Source organism: Neofelis nebulosa, chromosome 15 (assembly GCF_028018385.1).
Source record: "Neofelis nebulosa isolate mNeoNeb1 chromosome 15, mNeoNeb1.pri, whole genome shotgun sequence".
Lineage (NCBI taxonomy): Eukaryota > Metazoa > Chordata > Mammalia > Carnivora > Felidae > Neofelis > Neofelis nebulosa.
In genome coordinates, this window is record NC_080796.1 from 5,944,449 (window position 1) to 5,965,786 (window position 21,338).

A 21,338-nucleotide genomic window follows, 5' to 3' on the forward strand; every position below is an offset into this window, starting at 1 on the left:
ATCTTCTGCTTCTTCCCATTGCCTTCCTTTGGCACCAAGGAAAACCCTGCTCATGGTTATTAACTAACCGGCTCCATAAGCCCCCTTCCGTGCCCAGTCGACCAAAGCTGCCTAAGTGCCAAGTAGCACCACTCGTGACTGGCACGTCGTTCTAGATCCCCCCCCAGGGCCTATCGAGGAAATTCCTCATGACACAGCAGACAAAGAGGCTCCATCTAATGCCAAGGTAAGGTCTCCTGTCTTTGTCTGAGATTGATATGTTGCTTTGGCGGTTTATCTCGGGTTTGATGGATTTCACGCAGGACGACCTGACAGTGTATATTATGGATGGCATATGCAGTTTCCATGGTGGGGAGAGTGTCATTTGGGAGTCTCTTACCAACAGATACCTGAGTCAAGAGGGCACTCAGAAATGACAGCATCCATTCCAAACTGGACAGCAGTGAACATCTTGGCATTTCTCTTCCTTGGAAAAGAATTTTATAATTGCCAATCAAAATGGACCTGAGACCTACTGTCCAGGAAAAGTTGGTGCCTTTTGGCATAAGTACACTGGATCTACTCTTGCTTTTGGGTTCCCTTGAGTCGACTGCCTTTTCCCATCTGGTTTCCTAGACTCCCAAGAGAACAAAAGCCCCATGCAAGCAGAATACAGTATGACCTGACTCTCACTGTGTTTTCATTTCTGGGATTGCAGGGGGACTCAAGGCCCCGTGAAAATGGTACATGTTTTACAATCATTTGCCTATGGAGGAAAAATCCTCAAGAAAGGAAAGGTGGGGCTTTCTTGCTGGTTTTAGTCTGGAAGGTTACCCTATTTCCAGCTTCCTGTTGGGAAAGGGGACATTTCTGGAAGGACCGATTTTCCAGATAAGAACCATGGCCAGTGCTCCAGTCCCTGGGAACAGCCATGCTCCCTTATACGGGGCGGGTCTGTGTGTACGGGCTTTAGGGGCAGGGTCTCTGTGTGCGTCTGCGTGGTGTGAACGTGTGGTGTGGGCAGTGCCTGTGGGTAAGAACATGTGTTTCCCCAGGAGATGTATGCCCCATGTACACGTCACAACGCTGGGTCCTTCTTCTGAGAAAGAACCCCATCGCCCGGCACGCTTTGCGTACATTGTCTTGTTCACCCCTCGCCACGGCTGTGCTGGCGTTGGCTTTCTCTCCCCGCCCCTCGGAGAGAGGGGCTGAGGTGCAGAGATGAAGGGCCCAAGCTCAGGAGCTACCATGTGGCCCCCAGCCACGTGGCTGCAGCTCTGAACTCTGACCTGCACTCCTCACACGCACTCGACGTGGGGCGAGGGAGTTACGGCATCTGGGAACATGCCTGGAGCGCCAGAGTCCACCCAGGTCCCAGATCCTGCCAGCCTTACAAGGTGGCCTCATCGGTCACGCAGCAACCCCACCCCCACCCCCCGCAGCCACAAGTGCATTCAGCTGACTTTGGCACGGCCATTAGTGTGAAATGCAGGTAGGAAGCCCTGTGCTCCCGGTCGGCCTACAGTTTGTGAGAAGTGTGAGGCCACCTCGGACAATGTAGGTCAACACCTGTCAGTGCTGGGGTCACTCCTCAGCCTCTGGCCCAAAGCAGATAAGACTCAGGGAGATATTTTAGGGCATTTAATAACAGGATCACCACAAGCCCTGGAAGCGTTGGGTTGTGTGAGCCTAATGGCCGGGGACAGTGACAAACAGGAACTCAATATGCGCTTTGTTATCAGCCTGGACTCTGCCTCTCTCTCCCTTCCCGCCACTCTCCTTTGCCTCCTTCCTTCACCGAGACGGGTGGCCCGGAACAGCTCAGTTCTTGCTTGTTAGCCTGTTGCTGCCAGGCAGGCTGGGCCCGTGTCGTGTCAAGCAGAATCCCCTACGTGAGCACAGCAGCACCGCCATTGAGTGATAGTTACCCTGTGTCCTCCTGGCTGCCCCCCGAGGGCCTGGTGGAGCAGCATCCTGGGACAGGGCCGAGGCCAAGGCCCCGTCCAGTGCCACGGTGAGCTGACCTGCCTGTGTCTGAGACACAAACCCTGCTTTCTAGGTTTCTTTCTTTCAGTTGAATTCATGTGTGAAAATTGGGGCGCCTGGGTGGCGCAGTCGGTTAAGCGTCCGACTTCAGCCAGGTCACGATCTCGCGGTCCGTGAGTTTGAGCCCCGCATCAGGCTCTGGGCTGATGGCTCGGAGCCTGGAGCCTGTTTCCGATTCTGTGTCTCCCTCTCTCTCTGCCCCTCCCCCGTTCATGCTCTGTCTCTCTCTGTCCCAAAAATAAATAAAAAATGTTGAAAAAAAAAATTTAAAAAAAAAAAAAAAAAAAGAAAATGTGGGCATGCTCATCACAGATGATATTGATCAGTTCCTTGTTGGGGATGGCTGTCGAGTCCTACCAGTGACATCTGGTTCACGCAGCTGTTTGCAAAGGGTTGCACCAGCTCGTAGACTGTGTGTGTGTGGGGGGGGTGGGGGTAGAGGGGGGCAGGGCTTCCCTTAGCAAGAAATGCCCCCTCATCGGACTAAGAATCTCATGACTGGCAACCGACATGGACTTGAGAGGACGTGATCCAGGAATTTTCAGCAGCGTTCTCTACTCTGGCCTTTGGGGCTTCTACTGGATGGTCTCCCGGCTAGGTCTCTAAAGTCACCCAGAGGACACATGGGAGCGATCTGATCCTCATGCTTTTCTGTCCATTGCAGGTGGTCTCGGGATTAAGTGAAAATGGTGATGAGTTCCATGGAGTCCCACACTTGCTGGGGAAAGATCTAGGTGGTGAGAGACGCGGGGCTTTCCTGCTGGCTTTCATTGGGAGTGCCACCCCGATTCTGGGTGCCTGCTGGGAACGGGGGCTGGGGATGTGGGGAACGAGGCTGACACTACAGGGAAAGAACCGTGGCCATTTCTTCACAAGCACTTTTGCTCCCTTTGGGTGGTGAGGGTTTGTGTGTATGGTGGTGGGCTCTTTCCTGTGTGAATCTAGGTGATGTGGCTCTGAGTGTGTGTGTGTGTGTGTGTGTGTGTCTCCCTAGACTGGTGTCCCCTCCAAAAACACAGGTGACAACATCAGCTTCTAAGTGAAAACTCCCATCACCATTGTCTCATGCAATTATATGTATTTCAAACTTGATCAAATTCTGCACTTTGTGTACAGTTCATTGTATGCTAATAAACTTGGGGGGAAATCCCACTGCCAGCTAGGAAGGGTTCCCAGCATTCTAAGTGGACAAAACTGTTTCAAAATCACCATTATTGGGTCAATAACCACTGCATTTAGTGATAGATCTCACCTCTGAGCAGGCTGTTTCCTTAACGCTATGGCAGGTGGATCAATCCTAATTTAAGAGAAGGAGCCCTAATGGTATCTAATTGGCCTCTGGGACAAGGGAGGCCAGAGAGGGGGATGGATTATGGGGAATAGCACAGCCTGTGGATGGGGAGCCAGGCACTGCGACGAGGCCCTCGGCCCTAAGCCCTATGGACTGTCTCTCACGCATCCCCTGCCTGGGGACCACTTATGAGCAGGGATGAGGCAGGACGAGCCGGGGTGCCGGGTGAGAGCACTGCATGGACATCGTCCTAAAAGCCCGGGGAGAGGGCCTTCCTTCCTGTCCCAGCCTCTTCTCCATCTACCAGACTCTTTCCTTCATTGACACTGGGGAGGGGCAGACAGTGGAGTCAGGTCTCCTGTTCTCCCACCCAGGACATATCACAGGGATGGAACCAGAGCCAGGCCAGACACAAGGAGGTTCCCAGGCCTGATCCACTGGGGGCCAGGGGGGACCAGTTTGTACTTTTCACCTGCTTCTGGGGATCACCTGACAACCAGTCCTTGTCTACACACTGTTGGCCAAGAGTTGTTTGGCTGGAAACACATTCATACAAAAGGGATCTCACCCCACGTGACCAGGGCAGCTGTAGAACATTCTAGTTGCAGAGGAGGTGAGAGGGGCACAGGCTCCAGTGCACAGGGAGTTGAGCAAAGTGGTGGGGGCTGATCCCACGGTTAAGGTAGTCCTCGCTGTACCTTTCCCTGGCTCCGAGGACATCAGTTGGAGAGTTTTTCTGACAGGTATTGGAGTTCTCGGTTCTAAATCCCATCCGTTCTAACCCTTCCTTCCACGCGTGGGCACAGAGCCCTAGCCCTGGGTGGTCACTACAAGGGCACTGACAGCACCTCCCTCACTCTTGTCTCACACAGTGCTCAGCACTGGGAAGCGCCTCTTGTAAAACTTCTGGGCTGGGATCTAGTTCAGGAGTGGAAAGGTCCCTCCTCAGCTTGTCCCAGCCTGTCGGGCCCCACACTAAGTTGGGTATCTGCCCCGGCTCTGGTCCAGATCCGAGAGAGGGGGGGTGGTTTCCTGAGGACAGTGAGGTGCCCCCCCACCCTGCTGCCCTGATTACATCCAGCACAGCTGTGGGGGGTCATGCTCTTCGCTCTGCTTACAAGTGGGCCCCTGCTGGGATTCCTCTAGGGCTTGGGGGGTGGCCGTCCTCTCTGAGTGTTCCCAGGGACTCATGGAGTGCCTGGCACATGTGTATGAGCCCTAAGAACCTATTAATGAGAGACCGTGTCAGGCCAGCAAATCCTCTGCAGGCACCCCCAGGGCAGGCACGTCAGGTCTTCTGCATCTTTGGATCCTACAGCTGCACTATCCGGGGGGAAGCCACTAGCCAGACGGGCCGGCTCATGTTTAAATGAATTAAAGTAAATGAAGCTAAACATTCCATCCCTCATCACACTAGCCACAGTTCAGGTACCCAGCAGGTGCATGTTTACAACACAGAGCATTTCCATCCCGACAGACGGCTCTCCTGGGCAGCTGCTCTGAGCCTGGCCCAAGGTGTGCTCATGGAACCCACCTAACCCACCATGTGTCCGTCACAGTGGGAAGGTCAGGTTGGTTCGTGCCCAGGTGAGAGCTATCACGATCCAGTGCAGCTGGGGAAGTGCCCGGTGAAGGTGGATCCTTTCTCTCATTTGCAGGTTTGCAAGGGTGGTCAATGTCTCCTTGAAGGACTCTGACTCCACCGAGCCCAGGGAAGGTCTGAGGACCCAGAGGAAGGACAGCTGATGCCGGGTGGGCCAGCATGGGCTCAGCTGGAGCAGCAGGGACAGGGGAGACCCTCTCTCTAGTACCCTGCTTGCTCATGCTTGTGTCTGTAAAGATTGGATTGTCCACTGAAGATATGATTCGAGCAGCGAGGATGAAGAACCCCTAGGTAGGGAACAGCCCTCAGGTGTATCAGGAAATGGTTTCTGGGAGCTGTCAGGTTATACCTGCCGCTTTGGAGACTGAGGGAGGTGGGTATGAAATCAGAGAGAAAAGGAAATGTGCGTCCTTCTCATATTTTAATGCTGTAGGAGTAAGAGCTGTTATGTCTGTTGGCAAGCTTTTCTTGCTTTGTTATTTAAAGTCTCTCTTTCCGCTAAGACCTGCTCTCTTCTGCTCTGCCTCTGCCAAGCATCAAAGCCTTGGTTGCGGTAGGTTCCCACGTCTTGGGACTTGAGCAGGGGCAGTTTACTGGGTCGGATTTGGTGTGATCTATGACAGAGGTGGTCTGATGAGGCATATTCTGGCATGCACACTTGAAACAGAGACAAAGTGCTTCCATGTGAGCTGGGTGCTGGGGACCCGGGGACCCTCTCCCTCTGCACCTTCAGGTCACAGAGCAGCGCCTGTATGGGCTACCTTCAGCTTTGCCCCTGGGTGAAAGGGTGCTCCCTGGGTGGGCATCACAGAGAACGTTTCCTCTCCAGCTCCTGCAAGTGCTCCTGGGACCGTCTGAAGAAGTGAGGTGGGAGGTGCTCCCTGGAGCAAGTTCTCTCCTCCTCTCCTCACCCAAATCCTGGGTCCCTGGAGCCGAATAAATCCTGTACTTGCCTCCACGTGGAAGGGACCTCTGTGCAGCTCCCCCCACCCCCACCCCTGCTGATACCCTCCCTGGTTGGCAGGATTTCTAGAGGCCTGTGTGAATGCCACTGGGCCCTCGCACACACTGGGTCTCCAGGCCCCGCTGAGCTGTCTCCTGGGAGTGAACAGCCCCAGGAAAGAGGCTCTTGGCAGTGGGGCTGGGGTGCCTGCCCCTGTCAGATCCCACTCCTCCAGCCACACAGCAATGGGCCTGCTCCCCACACCATGGTTATAGCCCTCCGTGTGATCTTTCTTGTGCCTGCCTGGGTGCTCCCCCTCTCCTTCCAGTGCTCAGAGCAGAGGCTGGCAGGCACAGGGGTTTCTACGGCTGCACCTGTTGAGGTTTTCCCCTCGCTTCACCTATAGACTGGGGGACTTTGGGAAAGTTAGGTTACCTCTAATGTCATGGTCACTGTCCCTAAGGGGCTGGGACTTATGTGGAGGAAAGGACTGTGGGAACGCCCAGTATCCCCCAGGTACCTAAGGTCAGAGCAGGCACAGGCCAGCCACACGGTATGGGGAATGGATTGTCTTCTCCAACGGCCCAGCACAACCATGAAGGTGCCCCTGGATTTGGCCGGATTAATTGATGGATTGATTGGTTAGGGAAGGTGGCAGTATAGCCATGGCATGCACACTTGGGTTCCATTCTCCCCATATTGGAGGAAAATACAAAGGTGGAGGCTGACCAGGAGACGGGAAATGGACAGGAATCTGGAGGCAGGAAGGAGTCCAGGTGGTCATTGGGGAGGGAACTTGGGAGGCGGGCAGTGTATTGCACACAAAGTCCTAGGGACAGTGACTGCCTCTTGGAGGGACGGGGTGGCTCAGGTGCTGCTTCCTGGTCCCAGGTATGGAATCTGAGGACTAGGAAGGACCTGGAGTCCCTGGACCTGCTCCTCATCACATTGGAGAAAGGTGGGAAGAGGGCCCCAGGGGGATTGTAGTGTGAGGGCACAGTTGCCATCTGGGGTCAGGGATGTAATCCCAGAACCAGCAGCCCGAGTTCTCACCTCCCCTGACCTCATCCTCTCTTTCCCATGGCCACCCCATCACTGTCGCTGCCCTTGTGCACGCAGAAGTCTGTTTTACAGATCCTGAGGATTAGGATTCAGACGCTAGCCATCTGCATATAATTTACTTCCTACTTCTGGCTCTTTTCTATTTATTTCTGGCGCTTAAGTCTCCTGTGTGACTCTTCCCTGCTCCCTCTTTGGATGATTCCCATCCTGAAGGACCCAGTCCCATCCAGGCCCAGGAGGGCCTAGCATCTCCAGCGTCTATATAATCTCCCCAGCATCCCGTCACCAGCTTTCCCAGCAGCACCCTGTTTCCAGGGCTGAGCAGCCCTGTGTGGTGGGTTGGGCACCAGGCTGGAATGAGGAGGGCTGGGATCGCTCTGCTGGAGGGCCCCCCTGGGAGCCTGTGTCTGCCCTGGCCGAGCCCGTCTTGGTGCTCTCCTGCCCCAGAGACGGGGATGGGGGCCTCTGCAATCACATGACTGTCTTCTGCCTTTACAGCTACCAAGATCACACAATTTTAAAACAAGAATTATTCCATCAGGAATCTGATTCCAGAAATCCTCCTGTCGTGGATGAAAGAGAATGTGTCAAGAAAGAAGGGGCATGGAGTGGAACAGGAGGAGGAAATGGAGTGCAGAGAGGCAGGAGGAAGTGCAGAAGGCAATCAAGTGCCCTTCAGGGAACCTGGACGCCCAGGAGCTCGCTGGGGCAGCCCACAATGCACGTGACCTTGCAGGAGGACCTGAAGGTTATGGCCACGTGCCGCAAGTGAAGGGTGTGTTGACAACGTAGCCCAGGGAGCAGATAGCCATGCCCTGCCCAGCCCTAACTTTGTTGGGACACTGACACCTGACTCCACGGACTCCTGGATTTGGGCGACAGGGCTGGAGGCCCCTGCGGGGCCACATGGAGCAGGTCACATTGTGTTCTCTGGGAAAGGTGTCCCTGGAGGGTTCAACATCTCAGTCCTGCAGGACCCTATGCTGCCCAACCCTCTCAAGGGAAACAGTGAGCACATCAGCCACTCAACAAGGTGAGATAGTGCAGGGTGGGCTGGGTTTTTCCCAGTTCAGCCTCCAGGGGAAAGAGGGAGGAGGACAGAGGCCGGGGGTCTCCCTGTGAATCAAGGAAGGTGGTTCCCCTGGCTCAGCTCCGCATCCTCATGGGCACAGAGCAGCCTGTGTTTAGATAGGGGCCACAGCAGCCTCCAGTCCGGCCTGGGAGTTTCCCAAGGCCAGTCACCCCCCCAAACCCTCCAGAGTCCTCTGGACGCCCTGGGTCACCTTGTGGCACCATTTCTCAGACTGGGATTCTACAGATTTGTCATATATGCAGAAAAACCAAAGAGAGCAGACAATTTTGAAGCAAATTCAATGCCGTGCTAACTTGGAATATGTTAAGGAGTAAGGTTTTCCAGTTACTTACATTTCTCTTTCCAATTTTGTAAATAAATATAAGAAATAGAACTTGTATTATATTTTAAAAATCAGTGTCTTCTGTGACCTTACCTTGCTGGAATATGCTAAAGACATATAATTCATGATTCCAATAGGACGCGTACTGATCGTGTTTTAATTGAAAGCTGTAGGCAAAGTTTGATGGGGTGTTAGGAAGAAGGATTGTGAGTGAGGAAAAGAGCGGAGAGTTTCACAGTCCACTGTGACTGTGCAGGTGTCATGATAGTCTGTATTGCATGTGGGGTGGGGAGCAGGGTCACCACTCTCACCACCCTGTATCATTAGACCTCTTGTTCCTCACAGGGCCCAGAGGGTGGGACTTGGGCTTTTCCTCTTGTAATTCTTTTCGTTAGCTTCCCCAATTGGAGCTTTGTGTAGAGAGGAGCTGGTCTGTTTCCCTCTGGGAGAGTGGTAAAGCTTTCCTTGCCCATAGGAAAGGATCCGGTCTATAAGGGCCACCTATGCTTGCTTGGACCTTGCGTTTCAACATCTAACTTAGCCAAGGCCAATTCCTACCTCCTGTCCCCGGACGTGAGTCAGAGGACCTGGGACAGGACAGACGCCTCACCTTGGTGTTTCAGCATCCTTCTGTGAAAAGGATGAGAACAGTTCTCCAAGGCCACTCCAGTTCCTCGATCTCGGACACCAGCTTCCCCAGCTGACCACCTGTCTTGATCTTATCTTTCTGAATGAGCACAGACAAAATGGGCACAACAAACCATCCTCACAGGGCTCCTTCTGGCATGAATTGACACACTGCAGGCAGCGGACATCACCACATTTTAGGAACATGGGTTTTTCTTCTGTTTTTTTCGTTTTTGTTTTTTTTTTAATTTACATGATATTCATTTATTTATTTATTTATTATTTTGTTACTATTTATTTATTTATTTTTTCAATATATGAAATTTATTGTCCAAATGGTTTCCATACAACACCCAGTGCTCAGCCCAAAAGGTGCCCTCCTCAATACCCATCCCCCACCCTCCCCTCCCTCCCACCCCCCATCAACCCTCAGTTTGTTCTCAGTTTTTAAGAGTCTCTTATGCTTTGGCTCTCTCCCACTCTAACCTCTTTTTTTTTTTCCTTCCCCTCCCCCATGGGTTTCTGTTAAGTTTCTCAGGATCTACATAAGAGTGAAAACATATGGTATCTGTCTTTCTCTGTATGGCGTATTTCACTTAGCATCACACTCTCCAGTTCCATCCACGTTGCTACAAAGGGCCATATTTCGTTCTTTCTCATTGCCCTGTAGTACTCCCTTGTGTATATAAACCACAATTTCTTTATCCATTCATCAGTTGCTGGACATTTAGGCTCTTTCCATAATTTGGCTATTGTTGAGAGTGCTGCTATAAACATTGGGGTACAAGTGCCCCTATGCATCAGTACTCCTGTATCCCTTGGGTAAATTCCTAGCAGTGCTATTGCTGGGTCATAGGGTAGGTCTATTTTTAATTTTCTGAGGAACCTCCACACTGTTTTCCAGAGTGGCTGCACCAATTTGCATTCCCACCAACAGTGCAAGAGGGTTCCCGTTTCTCCATATCCTCTCCAGCATCTATAGTCTCCTGATTTGTTCATTTTGGCGACTCTGACTGGCGTGAGGTGATATCTGAGTGTGGTTTTGATTTGTATTTCCCTGATAAGGAGCCACGTTGAGCATCTTCTCATGTGCCTGTTGGCCATCCGGATGTCCTCTTTAGAGAAGTGTCTATTCATGTTTTCTGCCCATTTCTTCACTGGGTTATTTGTTTTTCGGGTGTGGAGTTTGGTGAGCTCTTTATAGATTTTGGATACTAGCCCTTTGTCCGATAGGTCATTTGCAAATATCTTTTCCCATTCTGTTGGTTGCCTTTTAGTTTTGTTGGTTGTTTCCTTTGCAGTGCAGAAGCTTTTTATCTTCATAAGGTCCCAGTAATTCATTTTTGCTTTTAATTCCCTTGCCTTTGGGGATGTGCCGAGTAAGAAATTGCTATGGCTGAGGTCAGAGAGGTCTTTTCCTGCTTTCTCCTCTAGGCTTTTGATGGTTTCCTGTCTCACATTCAGGTCCTTTATCCATTTTGAGTTTCTTTTTGTGAATGGTGTGAGAAAGTGGTCTAGTTTCAACCTTCTGCATGTTGCTGTCCAGTTCTCCCAGCACCATTTGTTAAAGAGACCGTCTTTTTTCCATTGGATGTTCTTTCCTGCTTTGTCAAAGATTAGTTGGCCATACGTTTGTGGGTCTAGTTCTGGGGTTTCTATTCTATTCCGTTGGTCTATGTGTCTGTTTTTGTGCCAGGAACATGGGTTTTTCAAGATAACTGAGGCAGATGAGACATCTCCTTCCTTCTTTAAAATGTTCAGCCATACTCACTCTCTGTGGAAAAATGAGCATGATAGTAGAGTTTCCTAAGGACCTAAAGGAACAGGACTGCGTCGGGTTTTATCCTCTTTGTTTGCACAGACATGTCACGTACCTACTACGTGTCCTCCCTCTACTAGGAAATGCCATGCACTACAAGTATAAACATAAGTCACTCTTGGTGCTGCTCTTCTGATATTTGAGATGCTAAGTAGAATTAAAGACTCAGTTGGTCATTCAGCTTTGACCTGAGCTGGTAAAATAGACCAGACCTGGAGTGTCCAATACTGTAGCCACCAACCGCCTGTGGAAATCGAGGCCCTGGAATTCAGCTCCTCTGAATTGAGCCGAGCTCTGAGTGTGACATGCACACTGATTCTGAGGACAGAATAAGAAAAGAAGAAGAAGAAGAAGAAGAAGAAGAAGAAGAAACTTTCTTGTTGAGGTTTTAAAAACAATGTATTTTTGAAATCAAATACACGTTGAAGTGGTACCATTTTGCCCATTACAATGATTTGATTTTTGACTTGTTTCTTTTTACCATAGAGCTACTAGACAATCTGTAGTTGACATGGGTGGGTCCCATTCTATTTCTACCTGCGATTGCCAGTCTAGGCTGAGAGATCCTCCCAACTCACAGAACCACTCCAACCTGGCCGTGGCTCAGACCCACAGCAGCAGCTGAGAGGTTGAACCAATCAGTGGGAGAAACTCAATTCAACATCTCGTACCACAGTCCAAGTCATGATCTGTTCAGGGAAAAGAAAGAATATGTCATCTCTCAAGCCTGGGTGCTGAAAATCTACTCCCACTCACAGCTCCTAGAACAGAAAGCCCAGGCGTATACAGTGTCCCTAGGGGCACACACTGTGTTTGTGATGGAGGTGGCCTCCATAACACTTGCTGTATTCATAGAGGATTCGTCCCCTGCACTTTGCCATCTCCCATGTGCCTTTTGTAGAACACTGACCAGCAAAAAGGAGGTTGCAGAAGAGTGGACTCCTCCTCTAGGAGATTCTTCTCTGGTTTCCAACTCCTTTCAAAGGGGGCTCAGTTCTGAAATGAGATTGATTCAGAAGGGGCTCCTTATGTTAAAGGGTCCTCTTGCCACCCTACCATACCAGGACTCACCTATTTCATCATCCGATTATGTTTTAATTTAATTCTGGGAGGACTGAGATTTCCTGATGACAGAAATGGTGCCACATGTGTTTTTATTCCACATGGAACCGAACTTTCAAAAGAAATAGCAGTTTCAGACATTGTGAATATGAGGATTGATAAAGGTGAAGAATTATCTGTGGTCAATAAATATCATGTTTTCCTTGTCTTGTGGACAAAACCAGACATGAATATTTAATTTCATTAATATTACTCTCTCTATACAATACTCCATAGTTATGTTGCTTACACAAATATGCTTCATCTGTCAAGCACATAATGTGTCATAAAATTCCCATTTCAATTTGACTCACTGTTTAAAATTAAAACCTTCTGGTTTACTACTTAATACACTTAGCTTCTATAGGATATGAATTCTCACTCACGTTAGTGCAACGATTTGAAACATGTGGGCCCAGAACCTAGTTTTGAGGAACCGTGGGGTACCAAGCTGAGGAGGGGAAGGGAATTGGCTGTGCTTGGTTCCACTCCTAGGAGATAAATTCTTCACTTTGATTTTATTGCCACCCAGTGACTAGAAAGTAGAAATCTCTTACTGCCATCACGTTTTCCTGCACAGTAAAATATAAGATTATCGGTGTATCAAAGCCCACGAAGCATACTTTAAACAGATTTGAGCTTCAAAATATGGGAAGGTCATAACAACAGTTGGTAAATTAAACACATTTTAAATATCTTTATTAGTGATCTGTCGATGAAATTTGAGAAGTTTGTGTTGTGTCTCACTTATTTGGGTCTTTATTCTTCAACTGTAGGAAAGCGGAGGGATTGTAGTTCTTGAGTGACTTTGGCAGACACCCGAAGAAGGTTGGGCGAACCGAGTGGTAGTAAACACGGCTGGCCGCTAGGTGGAGCTATGTCAAAGACGATGGAAGCACTTCCCTGTTCCTGGCCTCATGCAGGCTTAAGGCATCCACTCTTACCTTCTGAAATGCCCACCGGAAGGCAAACACCCACCTGATCCTGCAGTTGCTCCGTTCAGTAAGCATTTCTGTCTCCTGATAACCAGGGGTAGCCTCACCCCCTGCTTCTTCACAGGACGATTCAAAACTGTAGCCGTTTCAATTCGTAGGTACGTGTTCAGCCTTCCCATTTTCCGGGGAACTTTGATCCATCCTTACTGTGTGGCCAAACTCCGCTACACCCAATGTCCCCTCAATTGTTCCTACCTGTAGAAACCTTTCCTTTTGTCCCAAGACAAATGGTGTTTGTACTTTGCTCTCCCAGGACAACTTGCGGCGGGGGGGGGGGGGGGGGGGCTTCTGATAGAGGGTGTGGTCTTAAATTTTCTTTCATGACACAAATTTAGAAGAGAGCTGGGCCTGTGGTCTTGATTTTGGATATCAAATACAAGGAGAAAAGTAGACAACAAATAGTGACTCTTGGATTGATCTATGACTTAATGCTTTGAAATCCATCAGACTTCCCATACATTGTCTCCTGACCTTGCTTCTCCCTACACTTTCCTGGTTATCTAGGAGTAATACAAACAACAGAACATAATGGAAGGGAGAAAACTTGATTGCACACTATGTAAAGAATAAAGCAAAGGAAACTTCCCTGAATTGTGGCACGACATCAAGAAGGGGAAATATTAAGATTATCTAAGAATTATTTCTAAGTTCCTACCTCAGAAGTCAAGTGCTTCTCAATTCTCGTGCTTCTTGTACATTTTCACACATGTCCAAACTTGAGCTGAACAAAGGAAAGCAAACATGAAACTCATACAATGCCAATATCGAGAAGTGGTGGTTGTTTTTGACTTTGAGAGACATTGTTCTAAATGGACTATAAATGCTCTGAGTTCACACCTTTGTCAGCCACCAACAGATTTAAACCTCATACACTTTACTAGGATTACCAAGGGGTGGAAATGCTGTGAAATGGCTAATCAATAATAGTTTTGATGTGAATGTTAGTTTAGATAGAAGATGCAGGATAGGATTTAGTGTAACATTAGTAGTCTCATTTCTGTTACAGTCGGTAGAAGTTTCAAAACAGAAACGTTGTTGTCCAATTTCCTGTGATTTTGCACAAACTCCAGTTTGCTTCACAAATCCTTGAAAATACATATTTGCAATCACAGAGAGAAATATCTGGGGAGAAATGATGGTGTCCCCGGAGTGAGCTTTTAGAGTACACTTCTCCAAGCAATGATTGTTACATTTCATTAAAACATTTTAGTTTTTAACAGGGCCCCTGGGTAGCTCAGTCAGTGAAGCATCCGACTTTGGCTCAGGTCGTGATTTGTTGTTTTACACGTTCAAGCCCCACATCAGCTCTGTGCTGACAGCTCAGAGCCTGGAGCCTGCTTAGGATTCTGTGTTCTCCCTCTCTCTCTGCCCCTCCCCCACTCACACTCTGTCTGTGTCCCTCTCAAAAACAAGTAAACATTAAAAAAATTTTACGTTTGGGGCGCCTGGGTGGCTCAGTCAGTTGAGCATCCGACTTCGGCCCAGCTCACGATCCCGTGCTTTGTGAGTTTGAGCCGTGTGTCGGGCTCTGTGCTGACTGGCTCAGAGCCTGGAGCCTGCTTTGGATTTTGTGTCTCCCTCTCGCTCTCTGCCCCTCCCCTACTCTGTCTCTCTGCCTCCCAAAAATAAATAAACCTTAAATTTTTTTTTTTAAATTTTCCTTTTAAGTAATCTCTGCACCCATTTGGGGCCCAACCTCATGACTCCGAGATCAAGAGTCACACACTCCACGGATCAAGCCAGCCAGGCGAGCCCTCATTACTTTTTACAAAATCTAACTATGAGAATATATTTAATGCATTCACACCAGTGGGGTCTGTGCCTAATTCCTTATAGATAGATAGATATCGACCCTTTAACATTGGGTTCAAAGAGATTGGGAGGAATCCTCCTTTTTCTTAAAGAGACTTAATAGACATGGCTTAAGACAAGGTTTCTTAAACTGGGCTCTGTTGACATTTTACGCAATGTAAGTCTTGTGAGGAGCTGCAGGATGCCTTGCAAAATGTTTAGCTGCATCCCTGGCCTCAGCCTGCCAAATGCCAGCCGTGCCTTCCCCACTGTTGACAACCTTAAATGTATCCAGAATTTGCCAGATGTCCCCTGGGGGCCCAATTTCTCCCTGATTGGGGACCACCAGAAGCCAATATCATGTGTCCCAGAGAACTGGGAAGGTACTCTCTCCAGATACAAGAATCTAGTATGTACCTGAATTAAGTAACAGTAATATTGGACTAATGGGGCATTGAGAGGGTGTGAATACAGTGAGTGAGAGAGAGAAACTCCAATGTAAGTCTGGAGGCCAGGATTCAAGGGGAGGTGAGGGGAGCGCTGAATTCTTTTAGGTAATTCAAATGATTCCTATACATTCATTAAATTAATTGGTTTCTCACATTTTAAAGAAGATGGCTAAGGAGATAGCAAGATGGAGAATTTAGATGATTAAACCATTACTGAGTGCCGACCATCCAATCCATGCCTGGCAACACGGATGTGGTTTTGTCACACACTGACTCTGGGTCTGGAGATTCCAGGCAGAGATGTGATTCTCAGTACTCAGTCTGACAAAGTGGATTATTTCATTATGTTCCTAAAGTACAGCCTAGGAGATCCTGAACAGTACCGTCCACTCTATTGCTGTGCTGTGAATGATCTCCATCTCCACTCTCCTCTACGGTAGCAACCAGCTCTGAGCGGCTCTCGAGCCCTTGAAATGTGGTCACGTTTCATGTGTCACAGTGGAAATCTTAACATTTTGGATGGATCGGATCAAAAATATATTACTCACATTAGCTTCACTGTTTTACTGTTTTTGATTTTCCTTTTTCCAGTGTGTTTACTGGCAAAGCCAAAACTATGTATGTGCTTTGCATAATTTTTATCAGAGAACAGTGACCTGGAAGGTGGAGAATTGTGCCCTGTTGGAATCCTGAAAGTCACCCTTGTCCTGGGTTCATGTCTAGGCCAGGTAGTACATGCGGACAGAACGGGGGATCCTGCTAAGTCTGGGTCCTCCTTGCATCTCAGCTCAAAGCCCTGGACATTTTTTTTCTTTTTTTGCAATGTAAATACATATCTTTATTACTTAATTTTATACCTTTATAAAATCTATATTAATTTAATACCTTTCCTATTGTTTTTCTGATGAAAACATACATACAATGGCAGAGTAGAAAATCTTAAGATTTAGAACATATAAAATTAATAGAAGTCTCATTCTACCATTCAAAAAGAACACGATAACATTTCTGTTCACCTTTCCCATATTGACACAAGAAAATTTTCCCTTAGTTTTAGCTGAAAATTTTCTTTTTATTATCTTTTCTTAATGTAAATATTATTTTAATTACTATTTTTCATTTTATGACTTTTTCTATATGTGCCATCCCTGATTCTAAACTCCTAGACTAATTTGGTAGAGAAAAAACATGTAATTAATGTAGCTGTTAGTGTTTTATCAAAAACACAGGCATGTGTGTTTCAGTGAAGAGCTAAAGGTAAACTCCTTGTCCCACACCTTTGCTAAGAAAATAAATATGCCTTCTGTGTAATTACTCTACATCAAATTGTGTTTATAATTAATGGGTCTATAACCTGACTAAATTACTTTAAGATATAATGATTACTTCTAATATTTCATCTGGGACAAAATTTAAACTTTGTTCTAGAGGTGTCCTGGGACTGAGGTTGGTAGAAATGGGTATGGATTGTGTTGCAAATAAAAAAATGGGACCTCTCTTTATTCTCAAAATATTCTCTTTTTCCCTCTTCACCCTGCAATTTTGACTAGTTATTATAATTGGTGTTGGAGGGGTCAGGTCATTTCCCTTCATGTAATTTATTTTCAAAACAGAGAATGACAATGTGTGAGACCAGGATTCAGCTTTTGAAACACAAGCACTTAATCTCCAATGGTGTCCCTGTGTCTGTAGAGCCGCACCTGTCCACACAGCAGACGTTGGACAGTGTGCACCTGCATTCCCCATGAAAGCTCTGTTGCCATGGCGATGAAATGATGTAAGATGCCCGTTTTTCCAACTGCCAGTCTCTGAGCTGAGCACTTCAAATCTGATAGCGAGTGAGTTCTCAGATCTATACCTAGCGTCTTCGAAGATGGGCAATCTGATTTGTTGCTGCCGTGGTATGTTCATAAAGATCTTCTTAACACTGTCTGCTACTAACTGGACAGTTAGCTGTTGCTCAAAATATTTTTCCATGGTTTAAAATCTCCTTGGGGCGCCTGGGTGGCGCAGTCGGTTAAGCGTCCGACTTCAGCCAGGTCACGATCTCGCGGTCCGTGAGTTCGAGCCCCGCGTCAGGCTCTGGGCTGATGGCTCGGAGCCTGGAGCCTGTTTCCGATTCTGTGTCTTCCTCTCTCTCTGCCCCTGCCCCGTTCATGCTTTGTCTCTCTCTGTCCCAAAAATAAATAAAAAACGTTCAAAAAAAAATTAAAAAAAAAAAAATCTCCTCTATCTGGTCGTTCGGAGTTATGAATATGTTTTATAGTTTTGTTTTATCTCTTGATTTTCGGTTATTCTATCAAGATAGCTCTCTTGATATTTTTTCTTCATTGAGAAAAGTGGCCTATATCCTGCACCCCTTTCTTGTCACCACTAGGTATTCCTAGGAGAAAACATATGGCAATGTCTATTGTAATGTAGGATCTTTTAAAACTCCAAAAGTATGTATTCAAATTATTCATTACAGAAATGTAGAGTGAATCCAGAATGGTTGATATGGAAGGTATCCATCATTGTTTTTAACATGCTTTCCCTATAAGCTTTATACCAAAAATGGGTACTGGGTTCAGTATTTGGGGAGATGTGTTCCTTCATTCACATAAAGAGTTGTCCAAGAGAGACCCTAACAATATGAGAGTTCCAACAATTTGTGGCCCCCACACACACATTTACTTTTATTCTTTGGGTGTTATCCAGAATTACACTGTATACATTGGATCACTCTGGAGAACAATCATGAATATTTCTGGTCAAGGGCCACAGAGAGTGGGATCCAGGGGTCACCAACAGCTTTTTTTTTTCTTTTTTCTTTTCTTTTGTGTTCCTTTTTTTTTTTTTTGATGCCTCTGATTCTGTCAAAACTAAATTATGTTGAGGTAAAATGATAGTTTTAGGCAAAGCAAAGCAGCTGTGTGTCATAGAACGATGGTCTGGGAACTCAGAGTCCCAGGTTTGAATCCACCTCTGGAACTTGCAAAATCGTAAGGTCTCATTTAAGATCTATCCCCTCTAATGAATCTTTCTGACCACTTGTCATACACCGCACACTTTGCATGCAATAATTCATTCAATGCCATCACAAACATATGTGATGGTTTGTTACTCTTCCTACTTCTCAGGAGGAGAAACTGAGGCACAGAGATTCTTGTGTCCAGGAGCATGAACTCCTAAGAGTCAGGATGTGAACCCAGGCCTGTAGTCCCAATGCTCATGCTTTAACTACTGAACTGCACTTCTACTTAGCCATGGGATCACTGGCTGTGCAAAGGAGTTCCAGCATCTGTGTGTATATCAGGAATCACCTGGACCAAGGAAAATCCCACATGCTGTCTATTATTATGAGGTAGTCTCTGTGGTCCCATAGCCCAGGGAAACTCTCAAGGCAGATTATTATAGAACTTGCCGTAGTCACTAATATGAAAAGGATCTAGAAATCTTACATGGTTCTGGTCAGTTCAAAGATTCTGAAAGTTAGGAGGCACAAGTTAGGAAAACCTGGTCAAATTCTGCCAGTGCTGAGCTACTCCTCAGCACTTGGCCTGAGTCCAGTAAGGACTGAAGAGATCCTTTAGAGGTGTTGGATGGCATTGTCAATACGAGTGAGTCCTAGTAATGCTGAAGTTCTGTGAGCCTACCCATGAGACAACGAAAATGAAGCCTCAAAGTACCAATTCACAATGAACCTTGTGCCATCACCCTCATTGCTGCTCCCTCGTACAGCTGAGTTAGAGAACTGGTCAGCGCCTGCTCAGTCAGTTTCATGGTGTGGTCATTCTTCAGGACACGGCACAAATCTGATAAGAATCGGGAACATAACGGGCTGGTGCTTTACTCAGCGGCTGGAGCATGCATCTCTTGCTCCCTGGGTGATGAGTTCAGGCCCCGTTGCATGTGGTGTGTGAAGACTCATTCAGGAAAAAAGATTCAGGGACATAATGTAGTATATTCGGTAACATTATCAGCATGAGCCCTAAAAACAGCTTGATTCCCAAGAACTACACACTGTAGGGAACGTGACCAATAAGAACTCAAACATTTGATTACCAGCCCGGTGTCCATCCTCCCTGTTTAGGCACTCTCATCCATGCTCCAGTGGGGCCTTTGCTCCTTAATGAACTATCCCATTGCTTGCTAGTAAATGAAAGCCAATAGCTGACATGCTTAATGAATATATATCCGGGTAGCATCGCAAGGCAAGACGAGAAGAAAAATAGCACATAATTAATAATACTGTTTGGTTTTCAATGGTGGGCTTTCCTTATGTACAATTTGTTAATCATTGCTGAGCTTCATAACAAAGGATTTATGATTAACTAACACAGACTGCCGTGCCTAGATTCGAATCTAGTCTCTCAGTAAAGGGTTGGTTATAATCACCTGCAAAACAGTAAACAGCAGATGAAAGACCAATGCAGGTCCGGGTGATCCTTAGGGAGAGTCATGGCGGTGGAGGGGGAGGAGGCTTCTCCAGGCCGTGGGTATGGAGGGGTCCATCTAAAAGGAGATGGGACATGGGCCCCTGCCACTGCAGGGTCTCAAGAAGGATTTGAACCCAAAGACTACTCCTGACAAGCACCCTCCCTGGTGTACTCCAGTCAGCCTTTTGTGGAGACAACTGCTCTGTTTTAGGGCCAGGGCCTGGAGTCTCCTAGGACCTAACCCTAACACTAACTGTAACCCTAACTATAACCTGCAATGTACACCTAACTCTATCTCGAAACCTAACCCTACATTTGACCTACACTTTCGCATGGGGCCTCAATTCAGCCCTCGAGGGAGATCATGAAACTGGGTTGCTGCAGCCCTAGCAATGTCCCTGGATAGAACCTTAACCCTAGCTAAGGCTCTGTCACCTTGGGGACCCAATTCCAAAGTATGACAACAGCACACACACGGGGTCGAGAATCTGTGCAGAGATACTTGGCATGGTAGCTGGAACATCACCATGTCATTTCCAAAGTGTGACTGCAGGTGCACGAGAGGATTCCTGAGGTCTACACGAAGGGTGGCCCATACATTTGTCTGGACTTGGAACACAAAGACTAATCCTGCCTGGCATCCTCCTTTGCCTACTCCACTCAGCCCTTCAGGGAGACAATTGCTCTGCTGTGGGGTCAGGGCATGGAGCCTCCTGCGATCTAACCCAAACCCTAACTGTAACCATAAACTATATAACCCTCAATCTACACCTAACCTATCTATCTCACTAAGTCTACACCAGACCACAGCCGGGCATGTGCCCTCATGCCAGCCTTTCATGGATATCAAAACCTTGGAGCCGCTTCGGCCCTGACGACTTTCCTGGAACGAACCCTCACCCTCGTGAAGACTGTCTCCCAATGATGACATAATTCTAAAGTATGACAACACACACAGGCTGGAAAAAAGATGCAGAAATACTCGGCATGCAACCTGGAACAGCACCAGGTAATTTCCAAAGCGCGACTGCAGCTACATGAGAGGATACCTGAGGTCTACCCGAAGGGTGGCCCACACATTTATCTGGACGTGGAACCCAAAGACTGCTCCTGATTGGGACCCTCCCTTGTGTACTCCACTCAGCCTTTCGTGGAGACATCTGCTCTGCTGTGGGTTTAGTGTGTGCAGCCTCCTGGGACCTCACCCTAGCCCTAACCGTAACCCTAACCATATCCCGTAACCCACACCTAATCCTATCTCTAACCCTAACCCTACACTTGACCTGTACCCTCGAATGGGCCCTCAATTCAGCCATTGAGGGAAAATAAGAAACTGGAGTCGCATCAGCCCTGGCAACATCCCCAGTCCGATCTGTCACAGTAGCTAAGGTTCCTCCCCATGGGGACCCAATTCCAAAGTCAGACAACAGCACGCACAGGGGTTGGAGAATCAGTGCAGAAATACTCGGCATGGAACCTGGAACATCACCATGTCATTTCCAAAGTGCGACTGCAGGTGCACGAGAGGATTCCTGAGGTCTACCCCAAGGGTGGCCCATACATATGCCTGGCCTTGGAACCAAAGACTAATCCTGTTCTGCACCCTCCCTTGTATACTCCACTAAGCCCTTTGGGGAAAAAATTGCTCTGCTGTGGGGTCAGTGCATGGAGCATCCTGGGACTTAACCCTAACCCTAACTGTAACCTTAACCATTACCCTCAACCTTCACCTAATCCTATCCATCTCACTAAGTCTATACCAGAAACCGAGTCACGCATGTGCCCTCTCTTAATCCCTC

General features: G+C 47.7%; 1 long non-coding RNA gene across 5 annotated transcripts; it reads right to left on the bottom strand.

The window, feature by feature from the left end:
* Positions 1-11,110: 11,110 nt before the first annotated feature.
* Positions 11,111-19,655, bottom strand: LOC131495959 (uncharacterized). Of its 5 annotated transcripts, XR_009254207.1 has the most exons (5): positions 16,822-17,100; positions 13,537-13,602; positions 11,857-11,959; positions 11,696-11,781; positions 11,111-11,474 (listed from the first exon to the last, which is right to left on the bottom strand). It is a non-coding gene; the product is annotated as an uncharacterized LOC131495959 (long non-coding RNA). The 5 variants fall into 5 exon arrangements; XR_009254210.1 differs by lacking the exons at positions 11,857-11,959; positions 16,822-17,100 and adding an exon at positions 19,499-19,655; XR_009254208.1 differs by lacking the exon at positions 16,822-17,100 and adding an exon at positions 19,499-19,655 and having other exon boundaries at positions 11,696-11,959.
* Between the last annotated feature and the right edge of the window lie 1,683 nt (positions 19,656-21,338).